This window comes from Panulirus ornatus, chromosome 69 (assembly GCF_036320965.1).
Source record: "Panulirus ornatus isolate Po-2019 chromosome 69, ASM3632096v1, whole genome shotgun sequence".
Classification (NCBI taxonomy): Eukaryota; Metazoa; Arthropoda; class Malacostraca; order Decapoda; family Palinuridae; genus Panulirus; species Panulirus ornatus.
In genome coordinates this window covers 19202960-19209108 of record NC_092292.1, presented here as the reverse complement: position 1 = coordinate 19209108, position 6149 = coordinate 19202960, and positions in this window count along the sequence as shown.

The following is a 6149-nucleotide window of genomic DNA, read 5'->3' as shown; positions in this document are numbered from 1 at the left end:
ATTCAAACTTAACCCACATTTATACCAACCTCACACCACTCGTACCAACCCTGCAATACTCATAGAAATATCACTACTCACAGCAACTCCATATCGCCCATACTACCTCCACGCCACTCATACTTCTCATCCCGTCCTCATTGCGCTCATACCAGCCTTGCACGACTCGTACACATACCACATCACTTGTATCCATCCCTTAACACTACCACAGACCCTAAGCCACTACCAACCTTACACCATTCTTACTACCCTCACACGAATCATAGCACCATGTCACTCACACCAATCATATCACTCTCGCATCACTCCTACCAACTCCACACCAATCATACTAACCCTTACAGCATTTATTCCAAATGGATACCACTCCTACTGACCCAGCAGTTCTCATACCAACCTCACACCACTCATACAACGCTCACACTAATCCTACATCACTCGTATCACTTCCACATTACTTATACCATCCCTACACTGTTTACCAACCCCGCAGTACTCGTATCTGCCTCAAACACTCGTAACAGCTCCACACAACTTGTCCCATCTTCACACAACTGATACCAGCCCCACACCAATCATACCAAACCCATGCCACACATACCAACCTCGCACCCTTTATACTGCTATGCCACCCATACCAATCCAACCACCACCACTCATAACACCTCTAATCCTCTCGTACCACTCCATCACTCATTCCTCCTCAAATTACTCGTATCAACCCTATACCACCTCTTTATCACTCATATTAATTGCACACCACTCATAACCCCACATTACTCATACTAACCACACACTACTCATCCTAAACCACTCCTACCAACTCCACTATTTATCAGTCTCGAACCATTCATACGAACCTACAACTCCATAATCGCACATCATTATGACATCTTGGAAACACCACCGTACACAATGGCTGTTTTGCATCTAAAACATTGGGAGTTTTGATCAGATGCCAAGGACGATTTTGAGCCAAATCTCAAGAGTTGGATAGAATGGTGGATCTCCGATGATCTTTGTTGATGAATGACATTAAAAGTGATTGATGTGTGTGTCTACTACTCTGAATGAAAAACTAATGTCTTTATAAGTATTTGGTATTAATGAACACTAATGTAGGCAGATAGAAAGGTACAATTGAGTATAGTCATGAGCAATTGAGAACTAAAAATATGCTGATGATTAATGGGGAGAACTGAACTGAAACGCACAAGATTCTTCCATTGTGTAATAAACTATTGACCTATAATTAGCATTAATCCTTTTTTTTTTTTTTTTTTTTTTTTTTTACATAAGCGGTTTGTTCCGAGCTTGGGATGCCATAGAAATTGTTTTAAAGATCAATTACATGTGTGTGAAAGTATTGTTATGGGTGGAGACAAGTCTCTTTGAACATACAAGTTATACTGAAAGAAGTATGGAAACAGTTTTACATCTTAGCACACTGGACCAAGCTCTGTGCTGGAACTTGTAGAACTCTTATCCAAAATTGTTCAATAAAGTTTTGTCCAGTAATATTTTTTTCATTTCTTGGCTTATGCCATCCAGAAACAGATGGTCGCCAATTTACTTTCCTTGGAAAAGCTATTCGTGTACTATGGGATGACACGAGGATGCCCATCCTTCCAAAGAAGGTAGTAAAAATTATGCACCAGTTAGTCAAATATGATTTACTGACCGATTCATACAATAATTAGAGCCAGATGTTATACACAACTAACCAGTTACATAATTTGATTATTTTGAGGAATTTGAATAAATGACTTGAGATTTGTCAGCAAATAACTACTGAATTTCATTCCTCTATAGAAAGAAATGGGGAAAGGAGGAAATTTCAGTGCTACACTAGCAAACATTATATTCTGGAGAAATGATTACATGCATATATCTTTTTTTTTTTTTTTTTCTCCAAAAGAAGGAACAGAGAAGAGGGCCAGGTGAGGATATTCCCTCAAAGGCCCAGTCCTCTGTTCTTAACGCTACCTCACTATCGCGGGAAATAGCGAATAGTATGAAAAAAAAAAAAAATCGATGTCCCCAATAACAGAGTTCACACATACATATCAGGATATACAAAACAAGCACTCATGATCAGGTAATCCCTTTTTAATCAAAAATCTAGTTTTCTAATATCTGTACTATCCAGTTTCTAGCTATGGACTCAAAGTACTGCTTATGCCTATTTAAGGGCAAGCAGATTCACAATATTTCCTGACACTTATCACAGCCTCCAACATTAAATGAAGTGCACTAAAGAACATATGGTTCAATTAAATATCTTCAACAATTGCATTAACCCATGAAATGTTTAACCATAATTTCTGCTTGTGACAGTTGTATGTTTATTAAAATATATTCAAATCATGGAAAACTAAAACCTTTTTAATAGGAATATCTTGAATCATGGACATGTTCAGTGCTGTAACCTAGATGATTAATTAAAATGTATACTAGGTTCACACTTCTTGACGTTTATAATTGTTTCTGATCCAAAACCTACCAATTTTCAATAATGTATAACTGAAATCAATTCACTGATCAACAGAACTACAAACACAGACTGCTGCACTGATACAAATACTCTTACAGTTAATACACCAACTACTGACAAGTATTGTAGGCATACAGCTGATATCTTGTGCATTACATGTACTTAGAATTCTGTAAACTGTGATACTGCAACATTTACTTAAAACAGTTTGAGTACAAAATTGCTGGGATACATAATAGCTGTGCAAGAACACATCAATACTTGCAGCACAATTAACCTCTAGATCTAACAAGAATCTTGTGACTGGTATTTTCATAGACTACAAGCTTTACAATTCTGACAACCATTATTAGGCCTATTTACCATCCTTTGCAAAATGTACATCACAGTGTATAGTACTTGCACTTTCACATCTGGGACCAAGACAATGAAATACAATGCATATACCATATATACTCACATATGATTCGAGTTTTAAAGACCAAATTTTTAGGCCAAAATTTAGGGTCAACCTATACATGAGTAATAATTTCATTGGGTTGAAATCCATGCATGATGGGAAGGACTAGGAGCAACTTTTAGTTTCAAACATGAAAAATATTTACCAGTTACTGCCAGTAAACAATGGAAACAAAATACGTACCAATTAGTAATTAAAAGTACTGTAACATTGTATTATATAAAAATGACTTTTTGGAAAATGAGAAGCAATAAGAGTGTAAACACACTTTGAGTGTAACTTAATGGTAAAGGCGATTGGGAAGAGCCGATACAAAGCCTCCACAACCAGGGCTCTAACATATCGGCTAGACAGTACGTATTTTTTTAATCATTTTCAGTTAAACTTATATCAAAATTATAATTCGCAATAAATAACAATACATTATACAAATTGAAATTCTGTGCCCGAATGAATATATTATAATTAGTACTGCTGAAACATGATGTATTTCAATGTAAAATAGGATAGAATATATGAAAACAAAAGACTTTACCTAACCTTCCAATGTTCATGAGATGTTGCTCATTCTTTTAACAAGTTTTTAATTAAAATATTATTACAATATTCTATTCTATTCATACTGTGCTTGATATGATACATTTGCGGAAATGTAATATTTTTGCCAAAATGAAATAGATTAAAGTGGAAAGTGGGACAAAATGACATACAATTAACTTTCGCCATCTTTCATTGCTCAAAAGATGTTACAGTATGCGATTTTTAAATGATTTTCAGTTCACTTGTATTACAATAACATTTTATCCTAATTGACGAAAATACTTGAATGGAATTATACAATATTTTCGCTGAAACTACATGCTGTAATAATGAATGGTAATTTGCCTTCAGCACTTGGTGTTTCAGGATCAGGAAACCTCAGTTTGTAGGACACTCTCTTTTAGTAAAGATTTTCTGGAATGAGTTACATGCCAAAAAATATGGTGCTTTATTACTCTGATTGTTGTTCCATTACCCTCAAACCTGAGGTAGACACAGACGAGTGTATATGGTAGTTGCTCTAATACCTTGGACACCAGACCGACAAAGCCCTCATTTCCTAGGATACAGCACCAAAGAAAGATGAAATGCTTAAAAGGAAAAAAAAGTTTTCCTACGATACATCGCCAAAGAAAGACTAGTCTTTAAAAAATCTGCTTTGGTGCATCTAATAAAACAGTAAGTAAACCAATATTATCAAGTTTTTAAAAAGTACATAAATACTACACAAAATATATGGGATTTAGTTGCAATGACTAAATGTAGAATACCATTTGTTGTACAAATACTGTGAACTGAAATGGAATGTCATCTGCAACTTCCAAAAAACTTAGAATATCAAAATAAATCTAATTTCTATGATGTACTTTTTCAGTGTCATCACAGTTACTTTACAATATCAAATATATAAAATATCAGCGAGAAATGTTCAAGTAGCCTGTTAGGCTCATAACAATGGCTGCCATGATGGATGGGCATAAACACACACTCACATAGATGAAAAGTCCTATACCTAAAATTGTGAACAGCTTAGTTCTGTAAGTTGGGTGACATGGTAGGTCAACTACTGTATTACTAACTATTAACCACTTTATATTCAATCAATTGCATAATTTAAAATCCTTGTATATATGCTATCCTATCTAGATGTACTTCACCAATGAGCTTATCATAAGTGTGGAAATATCCATCTCGCCTAAATCTTATGCTTTTGTATGATTAGTCAACTAGTACCTATCATGACCTACCAGTTCTGTAACATATGTTGTAATGCCTCAACTGTGTATTTCCAGATGAATGGTTGCCTAAATCCAATAATCAATAAGATTTATTCAATTTTTCATACTTGATCATCATTTCCCATGTTAGTGAGGTAGTGCAAGGAACAAAGAAAGGCCACATCTGCTCACATCCATTCAATAGGTGTCATGTAATGCACCAATGCCACAGCTCCCTATTCAAAAACCAGGCCCCACGGACCTTTCCTCTGAGGATTGATACCCCTTAGTTCAGTCCACCGACAGCATGTTGACCCCAGTCTACCACACTGTTCCAATTCACTTTATTCTGTGCATGCCTTTCACCCTCCTGCATATTCAGGCCCCAATCAATCAAATCTTTTTCACTACATGCTTCCATCTCCCATTTGGTCACCCTGTTCTTGTTCCCTCCGCTTCTCACGCACACACACGAATATATACATTTGCAATGAAATGGTTCAGACATGGAAAGAAAGAGTGAGGAAAGGTTGACAAAGAGAATGTGTGTGTCAGAAGTGGAGGAAATTACAGGGAGACCAAGCTGGAGATGGAAGGATGGAGTGAAAAAGATCTTGAGCAATCAGGGCCTGAACATGTTGGAGGGTGAAAAGTTTCCATGGGATGAGTGAACTGGAACGCTGTGGTGTACTGGGATCTACATGCCATTGATGGACAAACAGAGCATGTGGAGCACTAGGATAAACCATGGAAAAGTATGTGGGGCCTGGTTGTGATAGGGAGCTGTAGTTTCTGTGCATTACACGACATCAAGAGAATGGATATGACCATGTGTGGCCCTCTGGTCCTGGTGCTACCTCACTAATGTAGGAAATAGCAAGCAAATATTAAAGAAAAATGTGTGTTTGTGTATGCAGAGACAATGTCTGATGACAATATCTTATGTTTAGCCAGGAGGAGGTAAAATCAGGATTTACAAGTGAAAGTACTATCTGCTACTTGTTACCAAGATATATAACATCTAGTCTCTACTGAACTAACAGCTTCAGTAATAACAGTGAAATCTAAAGATTTAAATGCTGCCTCTTGTACAAACATTCAGGTAGAAAAAGAACATTCATTTAGCAATGCAACCATCCTTACTCATTCTGATATAATACTGTAACTAGCATATCCCTTCAAACCTGGTAACTCTTTCAACCTTCTTTGCATCTTTGAAGGTACAGTGATCTTTTCCAAATACCTGAAAACACCCATGAAATTTAACACATGGGACAGTTGTGAAACAGAGAAAATATGTTAAGCCTATTAACCATAACTCCTCCTAAAGTGAGAGATCATTTCCACATTACAGACAATGAAAGCAAACAAGTGGTAGTCCTACTCGTACAAGTTGTTTGATCCGCTGACAACCATTTGTTTTGTACTGTTAGAA